This window comes from Musca autumnalis, unplaced genomic scaffold, assembly GCF_047663935.1.
Source record: "Musca autumnalis isolate F117 unplaced genomic scaffold, ASM4766393v1 scaffold_3, whole genome shotgun sequence".
Lineage (NCBI taxonomy): Eukaryota > Metazoa > Arthropoda > Insecta > Diptera > Muscidae > Musca > Musca autumnalis.
Window position 1 is genome coordinate 105,635,933 of NW_027411866.1, and position 17,562 is coordinate 105,653,494.

The 17,562-nt window shown below is 36.5% G+C and overlaps 1 protein-coding gene across 1 annotated transcript in view; it reads left to right on the forward strand.

The window, feature by feature from the left end:
* Window positions 1-13,489, forward strand: part of mthl1 (adhesion G-protein coupled receptor methuselah-like 1) — a 78,789-nt gene extending 65,300 nt beyond the window's left edge. The window contains exon 2 of the mRNA XM_073973437.1: window positions 4,239-13,489. The gene's annotated coding sequence lies outside the window, so the exon portion shown is untranslated. The remainder of the gene's footprint in view (window positions 1-4,238) is intronic.
* The last annotated feature ends 4,073 nt before the right edge of the window (window positions 13,490-17,562 follow it).

Below are 17,562 nucleotides of genomic sequence, written 5' to 3' on the forward strand. Positions count from 1 at the left end.
GTCTTTCTTCTATGGGAAGAATATTTTTTAAAGGTACCCGTGGAAGAAACATTTTTCGTTACCGAACGATTTACTGAAAAAAATCAGAAGATGTTGGTCTGGAAATGTTGTTCAGAACTGTGGCCATTTCCCTTTATTTTTCAGGTTGGCTAATACTAATCCTGGCAAACTTAAGACGTTCTTATTCTTCGTGAAGTTACTAATATGCTCTAGAAGGTCAAGGCTTTGGGTAATTACACTGTGCAACATTTTTAAGGTAATCTGCAAACAATTTGAGCTGAGGATTTTTTGAAAGTACAGCCCCAACGACAAAAACCCTAGCTGGGATTTGTTGTGTCAGATCCAGCTTGGATTTTATGGGGCTATATCGCCGAAACCAATACGAATCTTCATCTGACCTCTGAAGCAAATTTGTAGATAAGGGTAAGAATAAAATATTTGGAGAAATAATGAACTCGAAAAATAACATTTATTGCTTCAAATTTTACAAAATATCGAAATTTCCATCATTTTTATACATTTCGCACCATATCTCCAAAACCGTTAATTTTTTCTGAATATTTTCTTTTGGAAAAATATTTGAGGAATTAATGCGAAGTGGTAATACACAGCACTAACATAGGGAGAACATACAATCGAGGATGTAGTTGCAGTCTTCTCCTATATGGGATATACTATTTGCAAAGATGATGGTAGATCCCTTGAAGATATAACCGACCATATAAATTAAGCCCGCAATTCCTTTCACTCCCTGCCGAAACTTCCAAAAAGGGACTGCAAAAACTGCAAATACCTAAACCGCAAATCCATCGAAAATGAGATCTGTAGGCGCAAATAATAATGGATTGGCCATACTTTGAGAAGATCATCCAATGCTACCGCCAGACAAACCCTCTAATGGAATCCGCAGGGTCACAGAGTGTCTGGCAGGCAGGCAGGCAGGCAGAAACACATGGATCCCTATGGTTAATAAAAATGAATGTCAATCTCGTAACATGATATGGAACCAAATGACCGAACAAAATGAAGAGAATTTGTTGACGCCCTATGTTCCGTATGAACTTTTGAATGCAATTTTTTTAATTGTTTTAATTAATTGTTTGAATATACTCCCAACGTAATGCAGGCCATGTAAAATTACCCCTTGAAGGGGTGTCTTAAGACACGTCGTTCGAACTCGACTAAAAAATGTAGGTCCCATATCATTGAGCTAATATGAATCGGGGTCCCTCATTAATAGGAAGGCTGCCTCCCTTGCCTTTTCAGGATTTTTTTTTTGTTTTGGGTAAACATATGTATGTGTGTGTATGATTTCTCTAATAATTTCTTAAAACTGTTGCAGTTTATAATGCGAATTCGACTGATTTCTTGGTCCGACCTAATTTCTCTCTTTCTAATAATTTTAACAAAACACATTTCCTCTTGGCCGCCCACATTTCCCCATATCCATCTGTATGATTCACCCTATTTCCATCGCACTAACATAGAAGAAATCCAAACCACAAAAAGCTATTTGAAAATATTTTGCTCGTGTTTGTAATATGATTCTTCTCCATTTAGTACAGCAATCTCTTTGGCTTCTGTATTCGATATCAACTTTCGTTCGAGGAGGTTTAGAACTACAAAACCACAAAGAAAATCTCAAACATAACCTCCAATTGACAACATTTTTTTCATAGCAATAACAAAGAAAACAAAAAACATTCTCTCAATGAACAATAAAATCGAACTGGAAAATATGCATTTTAACTAACACCTTTTTTATTGGGGGCTTAAATGATGATGGAATGCATGAATCACGACGGTATGAATAAATGACGACCATAACACCTGACCGAATAAACGACCCAATCAACCGACAAAACTCATTCAAATTTCATCAACCAATCAAACAACAATGCACAGTCGATCCATACACACGACGATACGCATTGAATAAATTATCACCTTAACAAGAAAATAGCTTTTGGCCAATTTCACCACCATGGCTAATAAACGAAAAAGCAATTGAAGACGTTTTAGCCAAACAATAACCCGGCCGCCCGACCCTAAATGACCAACAATTAACACAAATATTTATGTATTTATCCAACCTAAGTTGGAATTCCGTATTTTATTTATAAACGTAAATTAAATACTCGTACACGCTAATGTTGTTGCCAAATAACTTTTCTTGTGTTTATTATTTTTTTTTTATTTTGGATTGGATGATTCATTTTTTTTTTTTTGAAATTGTAGCAAATTTTTTAGTGCGTTTCTGCGCACAGTTTTCAGTGCAAATTGGAACAAGTCTTTGTTTAAAATATGAGAGTTGAAAGCAAATTCAGCCAAAAGCCACCAGCGAAGGTACATGACATAAAGACCTTACAGAGCACCCTTTTATACAGAAAGGGTATATAAGAGCACACTTTTATACAGAAAGGGTATATAAGAGCACCCTTTTATGCAGAAAGGGTATATAAGAGCACCCCGTTATACAGAAAGGGTATATAAGAGCACCCTTTTATACAGAAAGGGTATATAAGAGCACCCTTTCGTACAAAAAGGGTCTATAGAAGCAACCTTTCTTTGAGAAAGGTCTATAGAAACACCCTTTCTTTGAGAAAGGGTCTATAGAAACACCCTTTCTTTGAGGAAGGGTCTATAGAAACACCCTTTCTTTGAGAAAGGGTCTATAGAAACACCCTTTCTTTGAGAAAGGGTCTATAGAAACACCCTTTCTTTGAGGAAGGGTCTATAGAAACACCCTTTCTTTGAGAAAGGGTCTATAGAAGCACCTTTTCGTTTTGAAAGGGTCTACAGAAGCACTATTTCTTTCTGAAATGGTCTATAGAAGCACCCTTTATTCGAGAAAGGGTCTATAGAAGCACCTTTTCGTTTTGAAAGGGTCTACAGAAGCACTATTTCTTTTTGAAAGGGTCTATAGAAGCACCCTTTATTCGAGAAAGTGTCTATAGAAGCAACCTTTATTTGAGAATGTGTCTATAGAAGCACCCTTTATTTGAGAAAGTGTCTATAGAAGCACCCTTTATTTGAGAAAGTGTCTATAGAAGCACCCTTTCTTTTTGAAAAGGTCTATAGAAGCATCCTTTATTTGAGAAAGGGTCTATAGAAGCCCCCTTTTTTGAGAAAGGGTCTATAGATGCACCCTTTTATTTGAGAAAGGGTGTATAGAAGCACCCTTTCTTTTAGAAATGGTCTATAGAGGCAACCTTTCTTTTTGAAAGGGTCTAAAGAAGCCCCTTTTCTTTTTGAAAGAGTCTATAGAAGCACCCTTTATTTTAGAAAGGGTCCATAGAAGCACCCTTTCTTTTTAAAATGATCTATAGAAACACTCTTTCTCTTTGAAAGGGTCTATAGAAGCACCCTTTCTTTTTGAAAGGGTCTATAAAAGCACGCTTTCTTTTTGAAAGGGTCGATAGAAGCACCCTTTCTTTTTGAAAGGGTCTATAGAAGCACCCTTTCTTTTTGAAAGGGTCTATAGAAGCACCCTTTCTTTTTGAAAGGGTCTATAGAAGCACACTTTCTTACATAGAAGGTCTAAAGAAGCACCCTTTCATACAGAAAGGATCTATAGAAGCGCCTTTCTTACAGAAAGGTTTTATAGAAGCGCCTTTCTTACAGAAAGGGTCTTTATAAGAACCCTTTCTTAAAGAAAAAGGGGTATATAGATGCAGCTTTTCTTACAGAAAAAAGGGAAAAGGTCTATAGAAGCACCCTTTCTGACAGAAAGAGTCTATAGAAACACCACTTCTTACGGCAAGGGTCTGTAGAAGATCCCTTTCTTACAGAAAGGTTCTATGGAATCACCCTCTCTTAAAACCCCTCTAAAGAAAATCCTAATTTTTCCAAGCAAACTCGAATTCATCAAAACTGCAGTGACTACAAAAACAATAATATTTGCTTCCTCTTATCTTTCAAGTATGTTCATAGAAAAACAAAATACCCATAAAAACTTCTTTTATGGAAGTTCAATGTTTTTAAAGATTTCCTGTAATTATGGAGGGGTATAATTATTGGACCAAAGTCGTAATGTACCTACCTACCAACCAGCTGCAATTGTTTTTAATGACGTCTATGAATTGATATTTTTTCGCTATAATGATTAAATACCACACATTAATTGTTGTTTTTTTATGAGCAGAATTTAATATAATTATTCCCTTTTTATTACATATTTCCTATAAACAAAATATTAAATTGTTGTTTTTTTTCTTCTGTTTCCGTTTTCTTTGCAGACTGCAGTTATTGGGAAAAGAATTTTCGCAGCTATTAGATGCCAGAACTGAAACTAACAACGAATAGAACTAAGAAACAACAAAAACAACAAATGAAACCAAAAAACCCAACTCCAAACATGATGATGGTGATCACAATAATCATTATGCTTGACGACAATTGTATTTATTAATTACAACAAAAATTCCAAAAACTCAAATCTCATTACATTATCATTTTCAAATGGAACTCCTCGAATATACATCACCACCACTCACTCACCACAACAGGGAGAGAGAGAGAAAAGAGAGTCTGATAATTTGTTATTATTCATCATTATTATCAATTGTTATGCGAGTCCGTCATTATGAAGTTCCAAGACAACAGCAACAAGCACAACGAGATACAGTATTTATTAACTTATAGAACTTTTTTGTAAGCCACCTATTCTCCTCCAACCACAAGCCAAACGATGAACTATCACTCAGTCAGCAGCAGCACACCAACTAAATTCGGAATTATGATTTATGGAAGAAGAAAATTATTGAAGCCAATTGAACGAACACCAAAACAAACCCACATCTCCTGGCCTGGAAAAGAAAACTAAAGTAGAGATCCCCCACCACTCCACTACCCTAACCCGCCTACCATAGATGATGAGACAATCTGGATAGTCGCGCTGCAATTCAATCATCCACCACCATATTATTTTCAACAATAACATCATCATCAACATCTTCATTATCATTATCACCAAGAACATTGAGGAGGAAAACCGACATTCAGTTGGAGCCGGCCTATAGTTGGAATTTTGTTTCATCTGACGACAACGATGACGACGTCTAGCCTATACTTTTCCTGAAATTCTGTTTGAAATCAATGCCTTGAATTGTGATGTGATTTGATTTTAATTAAGTTTTTTCTACTCTTCACCAAGAAGAAGAAGGAGGAGGGATAAAAAAACGCCACAGATAACAAAGCAATGCTACCAGAACCCAAACCACACTACTGATTGGAACATCCAATACATTTGCTGTTTGACTGTTTGTCGTCCATCACCGCCATCCATCCATTCATTCATTCGGATTCTCACAGGCAAAAATGATTGCCCATACACGTCGTCTGCTGGAATTAAATTTCGCATGAAAAAAAAACCGCAACGGATTTGCCTTTGTTGTGTCCAGGAACCCCAAACTCACACACACAACACACTTCACAATGGACAAGAAGGAGGTCTGTCTGGCCGGATTGTTATACTTATAAGGCTTCCCTTTTTTTATTTATTAAAAAAACTTGTACCACCTATCTCCATCTTCTTCTTCTTCTCCTCCTCTTTTTATGGCTGACTCTGAAGATTTTTTTTCGAATGTAAATTATTTTGTTTTAAAGGAAAAAACTTATTTTTGTTTGTTAAAATACAGTAGGCTATGGTTATAATGGACATTGGGAATTAGAAACAATGCTAGAAGTTGTGTGTTAGGTTATAGGATACGCAGCTGCCGTTTTGACATTCACTTCACTCGGAGACCAGCGGTCAATTGTGCTCATCCTGAAAAGAAATATAAAAACGAAGGATAGGAAAGGGAAAGGAAAGAGTTAGAAGATAGATATAACAGAAAAGTAGGGAAGAAGAAAGCGGTTAATTGACCCAACTAAGTGACCCCATAGCCACTTAAGGCATCCGCAATACATTAATAGGGAGCGGGGTCTATGGATGAATAGTAGGAGAGAGGATGACCATCTTATGTACACCAAACAACCGGTGTCGTTTGACTGCCAGTCTAGGACACCGGCAGAAAACGTTTGGTTTGACACAGTCCTCCACCCGAAGGTCAGAGGACTAAGTGCCTCGGCTTTCCAACTCATCAACTGTCTCATTTCCCTCAACACTGCAGTGCCGCCCAGTTACCCAACAAAACTTAACATTGGCTATATTATAAGTTTTATATTTAATAGTGAGGGATCCTAACTTTTTAGAGCAGTTTGACTATCCACTTATACCGTAACTATCCTATTAGCAATACCAATCATTCCCACTTCAGCAGCACTGCAAAACTCCGCTCAGTTGTCGTTAAGTTGGTATGAGCGCCTGATGTTATGTTTTTCACAATACACACCCGCTCCAGAGTCTTCTTCCATCTTCGAACCATCAGTGAAGATTAATAGCTATTGAGAAGTCACACCCTCCCCCTACCTGTTCGCTGTAGAACGCTTGCATGTCCAATCCGGGGACAAGACCACATACTATGCTCCTTGTTCCTCAAGGTTCATATTCAGTTGCACAGTAGCTATACTGGACAAGTTCGAATTGTTACTAATGGACTGCCACCAGGTGAAGCAGCCAAGTATATAGCGAGCTGCTTGTGAGGTCACGATTTTAGATTTTATAAGTTATGAGCATTTGGGTGCCACCGTGGTGCAATGGTATGCACACCCGCCTTGCACGCTAAAGGTCGTGGGTTCGATTCCCCGGCCAGTCAACATCAAACACTTTTCAACGGTGGCAAAATATCCCTCAGTAACGTTCGCGACATTTTCTAAGTATTTCAGCCTTGTACAACTTCTCTAAAAGTTGTGTCTTAGACACGCCGTTCGGACTCGGCGATAAACAGTAGGTCCCATATCATTGAGCTAATACGAATCGGGGTGCACTCATTGATATGAGAGAAGTCGCCCCTGTCCCGCATGGGATGTTTGTGGAACAATTATAAGTTGTGAACATTTTTGATGCAAATTGTTTTAAAAACACAGCCTTCGAAAAATCGTCGTTTAGAAAATGCGAATCGATCATGAGAAGTCGGGGTTTGAACAGTAAAATTCGAATTGCGTATCCCCCTACCGAAGCAGTTATTGAAACTTTGAGCGACTTTTGCTACCGATTTCCTTTTTTAGTCTCTTTGTAACAGTTGCCAGCCAGCTAGGACTAAGAACTCCAAACAGCAAGCCAATCACCCCTAAAAAGAATTAACAAGCCCTACGTTATTGCTCGGAAAATGTTCATTATAACCATACTCCACTGTATTTCTTTTTATTAGCCACTTTGTTTCCTTTGTTTTTAAGCAATTTTTTGGACTGCTTTATTATTATTATTATTATTTAGTTTAGTTTAGTTTATTTTATTTTTATTTTATTTTTGTTATAATTAGCTTTTATAAGGAAAAACAAAACAAAAAACAAATTTGTACAGCAAACTTCATTCCCTATATTCTCTCAATATCATACATACATAAAAAGCACATTCATATCTAAGAAGATCATCATGGCATCTTTTTTTATACAAATACACTGTGCTACAGTCAAATACAAATGTAAATGCTATAGAGATAACGAAGATTACTCTGAACTCACGGTGAGTTTACATTCACAATAACCCCCAACATAAAATATGATATGAATGAAATTTTAAGAATGTTAATGATTCCCCCCTACTGTAAATATAATTTAATTTATAAAAACAGAAAATTTCAAGCCAAACAATAATTGTAATGTAATTCTTAATGATTTTTGAAAATGTGAGGTTAATTTAACTTTGCATGTGATGAGATTAATTATGCCCCGTCACCCTATTTAGGTCATTAGTTGGCCGATTTTATTTCATAAGACATGTTTTAGAAACCTAAGACTTTATAATATCTAAATCTGTATATAAAGTTATAATTATAATTAAAATTATATTTTAAAAACAAAAATAATTTTTGTTATTATTTTTTTCTTTTCATGTAAATTTGTTTAAAATTTTCTATGAAGAAAAATACCAATATGGGATCCAAGACATTGAAAGTAGAACGCCTATCACAGAAATAGTGTAGAATCCACATCCGAGGTTAGAGAATCACACGATTGAGTTTCTAAAACAGTTGGTCTGTTCCAGAACTGCAAGAATCTACTAATCTACACTATTTTTCGATATCATAAAGGAAAAATTGTTATCGTAGTAAAAATTAGCAGCTTGTTGCATGTTCTGGAACAGACATAATATTTTAATTTTGAATGAATTGATCAGTGAATTTTTGACAATCTGTTTTAGCTATAAATTGAATTTATTCTTCTTATTGGCATAAGAACAAACTTTACAAAAACAGGGCTGTATTTGGGGACTAAAAAAATATTTTTTATTGATCACAGTACTCACTGTTTGGTCGCATTATTGTTATTTTATACTGTACATTAATTTATATTGTTGTTGTAGCACAGTGTAATCATCATCTCAACATCATTACATACATACATATTTTGTTTTGTTTTGGAAACTGTGTGCTTGCATGTGCGTGTGACAGCCATTATTCATTGAAACCCGAATCAAATGATCAAATGACACAAAGATTTTAATTAAGCTTTACAAATCATTTAACATTTCATTTGATTTGAGAAATTAAGAATGAAAAAAATTCCATCAAAAAAACGATCCCAAAGAAAACACAAGTAATTTGGAAGAAACTTGAATTGCTTTGAGTGAGTGTGTCTTTATGAGATCAGAGTCCAGACAAAGTTCTGACCACTAAAATGGGAAATTGTATCCATAAAAACATCGAATTTATACATTGTAAATGTCCAGTGTAATCCTGAAATGGTCTAATTGTATATTATTTTCAGTATATTTTTAGATTCACATTTGACAATTATGTTGAGATATGTTTTAATTTTTATTTGTAAATTAATTTTGGTGTAAAATCAGTTCTGTTTTAAAGTGGGTTAAAGTTAAATTGATAAGATTTCTGGAAAGACAGCAAAGGCTTTAGGTTGTAATAGGAAGCACGGCAATGCAATTACCAAATGTCCGTATGGACATACGAATCAGCCTTAATAGGTATTTTGTGCGCTCATGCCTGTATATTTTTTGAAGGAAGTTAACACTAAGCCAATGCAGACAGTCGGACTTCAAGGGTTCCATCGATCCCTGTCTCCTTGTCTGGTATTAGTGTTTCACACAAGGTAACTACTCTTATTCGGGGTATCCGGTCTGAAACACGTTCTTAGGACTTTTTGTAGTATTTCTACATTCCATTTTTTATACCCTCAGCATTTATGCTAACGAGGGTATATACACATTCATACGGGCAAAATGTGCCTCATCGATATAATGGTTTTAGACCTCATGTATGTTTGGACGACATCCGTTTCAGACATTTTGGAGTCAATTTAGGGCAGTCTCGAACATCCATTGCCCGCTGGTTACGAAGTTTTTCGGCAATTCACACCCACACGACCCGAACGCCAAGAAAGAGCGGACAAGAGAGAGCAAATGTTTTGATTTGTTGTTGTTTTGTAGCTTGCGTACATGCAAACTTACTAACACACTGTCATAAATTGCCAATGTTTTTAATACATTCACTTTTATGTCTGCACTCTTCTTGGTCGGCAATGATTTAGGGATGTCCGTCCGACGGTCAGTATGGCTGGAGCGCACGATAACTCTCGAACGAATTAAACGATTTGGTTCAAAATTTGGATTTCGTAAAATTTGTTAAAACTTAGTTAAACTCTCGAACAGATAAACCGATTCGATCCAAAATTTGGCAATCGTAATATTTTGCCGAAAAATTAAATCAAGTTCTATGAGGTGCTTTATCTGTCCACTCCTTTGGGTACCACCTCCACAAAAGTACAAAACATTTCGTAAAAATGGTGCTCACGATAACTTTCGAAGGCAGCAACAGATTTGGTCCATACTTGGACATCGTAATATTTCTACGAGACATAGATCAAGTTAGAATATAGACTATATATGTATGTCAACTACTTCGAATACTTACCACACCAAATTTAGGACAAGGGCAGGTTTGCACCTCCTCTTCAATCGTTTTGATTTTTCTTGCACTCAAGGCCCCTATTCCAATGGTACACGTTTTTTCAGTGGAAAGTCCATACTTCTTGAGAAAATGACCCGAAAACTGTAAAAAAAACCCTATGGGCAGCCTGTGTAGTGGCTGGTGCGCACGATAACTCCCGAACCGAACACTGCGTTGGTCCACACTTTGCATATCGTAATATTTCTGCGAATATTAGATGAAATTCGAAGATGGTGCTTATAAGTCTACTCCTTGCGGTACCTCCCCCAAAAAATGTACGAAAATATTCGCTAAAATGATAAGCACACTTTGGATCTCGAAATATTTTGACCAAACAAATGATCAACACTTGTTAAAGTGCGGCGGAAATTTTTACCGAAGGTACTCCTAGTAGCGCTATTTACAGCGATATGATGTTTTTCGTGGGCAAGTCTCTCCTATCGAGAGGAATGACTCGCAAAGTAAGTCACTTCCAAAATGAACTATGTCGGTCCATTCCTGTATGCACCTTCCCCGCAAAAATTTTGAGTTTTTATCCTAATCCATATCTTTGCCGGCAAGTTCATACGCCCAAAATTCTGAAGACCCCCTAAGTACATATGTTTTTTTTTTTTTTGGAAAAATGTGTTTCAATTCACACAGGCTGAGGGTATACCTCTGTCGGCAAAGCCGAAATATACTTTTTACATGTTTTTGTTCATAGATGTCCATCATACTACAGCTGCGCATCTTAGAATTGGTCTGCTAGGTATAAGCATATCAATTTGTTTGAAATAAATGATTGCCGCAGTTTTTTTTTTGCATGACCGTGCTGTGATCTGCTCCACAAATGTAGTTCATTGATCCCTATGGCATAGCAGAGTACTACTAGTATCATACTAGTAGTATGACGTTCAGTTGAGTGATTCTCGTTGAATAATTATAAGCTCGATTCGCTCTTTGGAGCCAATATATGAGGTCGAAAGAGTTCCTGTCTAGGGAATTCCACAAAACTAAAGCAGAATGGATTATTTTATGGTGGACAGTAGATAAATATATCCAATGGACGACTCAGACTCCAACTCCAAATATAGTTTTGCAGGAATATGTACAGAGCTATTTGACTTCCAAAGAGATGCGCCGTCCAGTTTTGGCAGCGTGATGAAAGCCCCTTGCATTAGTTCTGATACAGTCTGGGGAAATTTGTGCCTATCCATAAGAACTACCTCGTCAGCAAATTTGATGTCCTTAATGGTTTCGGCATTTCGTTTATCATTTTAAGCCGATATATAGTTTAATATTTTAAAATTCTATTCCATTAGAATTGAGAGAACACCCAGATTTATTTGTGAATTGCGGACGACTTCGATTTTGACTTCGTTAAAATCTCCTATGTACTTTGGAACTTTTCCGGGTGAAAAAAAAGTAATACAAAAGTACGAAAAATGAATATTTTTAACCTGTTGTTTTAATTATATTAATATACATTATCAAAATTGCTTTCAATTGTGACATCTTCAATTTTTAACCCTCAGCCTTATGCATAAAGAAGATACATACGACAAAAAATGTGTCTCATCGAAATACTGGCTCTCGAGCTCACAAACTGTTTTAGCTAATTTTGAGCCAATGTAGCATTGTCTATATGTCTAGCTGGCTCATGCTCATGGTAACTCTCGAAAAAAGTAACCGATTTGGTCCAAAATTTGCATATAATATTTCTTACATTTAAATCAAGTTCGGGGATGAACTACATATATCAGTCCACTCCTTGGGATACCCCATAGACAAAAATTAAAAAAATAAAATTTTTACCGAAGCTAGGCCGTACTTGTGGTCTTGATTACAGGCGATATTTCCTAAGCATTTCAGCATTTCTTTACATGTGTTGTTTTAAGACACGCTATTCGGACTCGGTTCGGTAAAAATTAGGTTGCTTACCATTGTATATAACTTATATCATGTTCGAAAATGGACGACTATAGGACAGTTTTTTTTCGGTTGCAGTGCAGTTTAATAGCTGTGTGAATATAGTTTTGTTCTTGGGGTCCTGATTAAAGCGACATATTTTGTTCGTTTGCATGTCCATTCTTGCTGTGTTAATGATCTGAGAACTGCCTGTCGCCGCATATCGACCTATCGCGTTATTTGTGGTCAACAAGGCTTCTTTATCTGCACCCCAAGTGCTGCCGACTAGGGCCTTGATTGCCTTGTTCCTACATCTCAGCTTGTCGCAGATAGCTGTGTCCTGCGTTGACTACATGAACATGCTGTCGAACATGACCCCTAGAATTTTGGGTAGTTTGTGGTCCGAATTTTGTTACCATCGACCATAACATTCAACTCTGTTCTCGCCTCTGTCCATGTTCCACATACAACTTGCGTTTCGAACTTGACGCTGTGGAGGACTAAAGCCTCAAGGGTCTTGGCTACTGGCGAAATCGGTCTGTACGATTCACCTTTGCTGGCATCATGGCCTGCCTTTAGTAGCGGGACCATTTTCCAAACTTCGGGAACGGCAGGTTGAGAACTTTTGTGAGATACTCGACTCCCGGCACATCCAGCTGTTTCAGCATTACCATGGAATTTTATACCTGATATTTTAAATCTTTCAGCTACCTAAAAAAAATCTTTACAACGAACATTAACATTCTCCGAAATCGCCAAAAATAATTCCTTACGTCCTAGCCAGAGCTAATGTAGGCAATTAATTTATTAAACATAAATGTTCTATATTTTTAATAATAGCAACTACAGTTGGGAAGGGCCACAACGAATAGGGATCATTGAACTCAAAACACATAGATATTATTTATTCGCAACGAGTTAAAATATTTCATAAGAAAATGTTTGTATAAAATGCTTATGATGCTGACCCCACATGCTCAGACAGTCCTCCCATTACCTTCATTCCCAGCAAAACAATAACAACAAAAAACAACTCTTTAAATGTTTTACTTTTAAAAAGAATTATCTCATAAATAAACTATTTGCAAAAAAAAAAAAACAAAACATTAATTTAATGTTCATACATCCACCATACAGAATAGCAGCAAACAAACATAATTACCCTCACCCCCACCACCTAGCCTTAAGAAAGCAAAACAAATGAGCTGTAAATATTATTGCCGCCAACACCACCCCCAACTAAATCTTATTATTTATGTTCAGTTATTAAAGAAATGAAAACGAAAATTGTTATGATTTTAGTTTTAATTTTTTTCTCCTGTAATTTTTTTTAATATGAACATTTTAACAAAGCAACTATTTCGAAAGTACAATTTTTAGTTAATACAAAAAAAAAAAAAACAATTTTTATACTTTTATTGTTATCATTTAATCTCTTGCTTTATATTTTAATTTGAACATAATTTAAGGTTAACATTTAATTTATGATTTGTTTATTTTTTAATAATTTTTGCCAAATTAATTTTTATGTTTTTTTTATTTTTTATGAATTAAAAAGATACAACGAACAAATATTTTGAACAAAACAATGTAAACATTTTTGTTTTTTTTTTTTTTTTGTAATTTTCCTCAAGTGTTTTTTTGCTACAATGATAAAAAGCAGATGCAAAACTATGTATGGCTGACATGTGCTCTGCCCAAATAGATAATTTTCCAAGTTTTGTGGGTTTTGTTGCTTTCTCCATACGCTCCATGTAATTCATTTAGTTTATTAATGGTACACATGCTCGCGCATGCAGGCACTTGAAACTGCCCATTTTCCGTTTTTTTTTGCTCTTTATCAGACCTCAAAGTGTCATGAGTGCATTTTGTGTAATCTCCCAAGCAGCTGGCTGGCTGCCACGCAATAGTGACTGGCTGGCGCTAAAAGCGGTGCCTTTGTTCCAAAAACAAAACAAAAATGCGATACAGATTTCGTAAATGGAAATGCATTAAATTTCCCTTTACTGGAGCATATTTTGGTTTTCCCATTTTTTGTCTTTGCTTCCAAAGAGTGAATATTGCAGTGATTAGATAAATTGTTGTTGGATTTTTTGTGTCATATCTTCTAATGGTCAACGTTTTTACTTGAAAAGATATTGATACATTTGAAAAAAAACTCCCACAAATTGCCTCTAAACCTTTTTCTACTTCCCGCTGTGAAAAAAACGACGTCATTGTCTCGGACACATGTTTACATGGTAATTAACTAAATCTTCTCCATGAGCTATGTGTATACATTTGTTGTATGTCCGTACATGTGTAAACAATAACAAAATTCCACTTAAAGTTTTGTTTTTTTTTTTTTTACTTCATAACCGGCATATTAACGTGGGAAAGATTTCAAAACAATAATAGTTAAAGTAAAACGTCTAACAGCCAATTTCGTGCCACTCCCGGAAAAAATAGAAACCATAGAAAATAGTTGGGAAAACGTTAATGTATATACCCACTAGCAAGATGAACTAGTTCGTTATGAGCTATTCGTCAGTTACTAGTTATAAGTACTTTGTCACTTTCTGTATTACCCGATCGTAGTATTATACTAATTCGAAAAAGATAATGTCAAAGCACAATCAATATTCCAACTGGTTCCCAAATAACCTTTGCTGGTCCTACCTAACACGATAACATCCGAGCAAGTACTCTAACGAAAGCATGCCATTGTGTTGCTGTACTTTTTCTCTTCATGTAGATGGTCCACATTCTGACAGGTTTGAATATTTTTCCATCGCGGACCATACTGTCGCTACATAGCTGACCACAGACCAACCTATCACGTTATTTGTGGCAAATAAGGTTTCCTTATCTGCACCACAAGGGCGTATTTTTGACGTTTTGAAACACGTAGCAGTTGTTAAGTACAACGGCCTTAAGAAACATAATACTTCGCAGATTTGCAGTCATTTGTAAAGCAACTGACGATACGGAAGTCAGCCATGTTGTAGAATGTGACCCCTAGAATCTTGGGGTCGTTGATGGTGGGAATCCTCCTATCACTGACCATGACATTCAACTCAGTGTTCATCTCTGCAGATCGCACTAAAGTTCTCAACCTGTCGGTAGCCACCCACATCGTTCTTGAAGTCTGGAAAATAAGAAGGGTGTCTTGCTAGTGAAACCAGGCAGGCAAGGACGCCAGCATAGGTGAATTCAACAGACCGATTTCGCTTTTGTCGCCAGTAGCTTTAATCCTCCCCAGCGTCATCGAGCAGACAACCCTGAGGTCAAGTTTGAAAAGTTAGATAGCCAATAATATGTGTGGAATTCAATAACAAGAAGTCCAAGCCCCGTAGAGTGAAATAAGGAGAATGATTGTACGATCTTGTCGTCAGATACCTTCCCAGATGTCGTTTGTGAAATGCTGAATTCCTATTTGACTGATCTTATCACGCGAGGAATATGCAAGCATCCGCCACTAAATCTACGGCTACTCAAACTTATCAGAATACCGCCTTGAGAACAGCAACAGATGCCTCCTCATGACTCCAGTGGATCATCATCATGAGGAGACAAAGATTCTTCCAGTACAGCGACACAATCACATGCTTTCTTTGCAGTACCTGATCGGATGTTACCGTGAGGGCCATCCCAATCACCATATTGTGGATATGCCCCGCCCATTCAGACAGGTTAAGGAGAATCTTCATGATCTAGAAGAAGAGGTCCAGCGTTACAAGAGAAAATATCTAGATCAACAAGCATATCAAGCGGGTTTGAATAGCATTCATACGGACGCAGATGCCATAAGCAGCTATAGTTTCAATGCTGAGGGGCGTCAGCTGCCACGGCAAACCAGAGTAGTTTTGGCTCAACTACAACAACAATTAATGCTCAGGATATGATAATATCATATTTTCATTGGTGGAAAATATACCCCTCAGCGTAATGTATGCCACATTTCCTGGGTATTTGAGTTAAATAAATTTTGTCGGTATCTACTCCGTTCAGTCACGGTAATAAACAGCCTTATTCTGGACGTACATTTCTCGAAAGTTTTCACACTCTCTCCTTTAAGTTTAAATGGCTGAGAAACAAAATTCGCGTGGAGTTTACATTCAGAAAATGTACATAGGTGTCATGTCAGTCTTCTTTGTCCCTTAATCTTGTTTGTGGGAACATATGTATGTACTCTCTTATTACAAGAATATCACGTGGTTGGGGTTTCTGAAACCTTCTGACTAGTAACTAGAATAATCTAGGAAATAAGGAGAAAGAAATTATCCGTTGTTTTATGGGTCGATTCCGTATTGCGACGCGAGTCGTGTCGCGTTGCCAGTTGCAATTTTTCCATTACGTATGGCAAAAGTCGCTCGACGACGTCTAATTCTGTCGCCATAAAGTTCATTTTCCGGCGACAACAAATTAGCTGTCGCCGTGCATTTTTGCAAACGAAAAAATGAAACGTAGATCACATTTTCATTTATTTTAAGTGAATTTATTTAATATTATACGTTTTTTGGTTTTTCAGTACTTATATTGGTAAAAATTAGTACAAAACAGCAATTTGAAATGCTGCTTGAAAAAATGGAAGCCCACCGAAACGTAGCTCGTGGAGTTAGACTTTTTGGCGAAACTAAAGCCACTTTTGATGAGGTGTGGAAGGATGTGGTGGAGCAATTAAATAGTTGTGTGCGTACACCAGTTTTTCCTCTATTAACTCCAGAACTTCGCTTAATACCTTTGACAATGTGGGTTGAGCCATCTCGGGGTTAAAGTCATTGCCATGAGATTTTTGAAAGCTTCCTTTTGCAAAAAAACTTAAAGCAGCACACACTTTAAGTAGTGGCTGTATTGCTATTGATCTGTGGGTTTTTTGAAGTCATTTTTAATGCCTCCACTATATAAATAACAGCGTCTTTTGGAAGCCGAAAATAGGCTTTAAACCTAAAAAAATAACAATTATTTTGATGAATGTTGGAAACCAAACAAACTCACAATACTGATGGCAATTCTAAAGGATTAGATTTATCTCTTAAATGTCGTCTGATAGATGCTACGTTAACTATATCTTCTTCACTATCATCAAAAAATAGTTCCACTGAGCTTATCATTTTAGAAAAAACTATAACTTTTGTGTACAACTTGTTCTGATATTTATACCCAATACCACAATGTGGAAAAGAGTATTATAAGTTTGTTTTGGTTAAAATTCATGTAACACCGCGAAATATTCGTCGAAGACCCCCAATGTGGTATACCAATCTTCATATCTCGACGAGATAAAGCGATTTTGAGATGTGTGTCCGTCCGTCTGTCCATTATAAATTGTAAACACGCTCCAGGCCGCAATTATGGAGCGATCGTCACGAAATTTTGTATGGAGGTCGGGTTCAGATCAGAATAGATCCCTATTCTTATTGGTGATGATCGTGAAATATTTAGCGGGTGAAATGGTCCAAAAACATAATATTTATCCAATTTTCTAGCGGCTCTGTAGGTCTCTATAATAGTCCGATGAACGCGTAATTTTAAATAAGGTAAGAGTATATCACAAAGGAGAAGCTTGCAATTTGAGATGGCGATCGGATAATATTTAGAGGGTTAAATGGACCAAAACTTTTGTGTGAAAATTGTGAAAATGTTTAATATACAGCTTATATCTTAATTCCTGGAAGGGACATTCCGG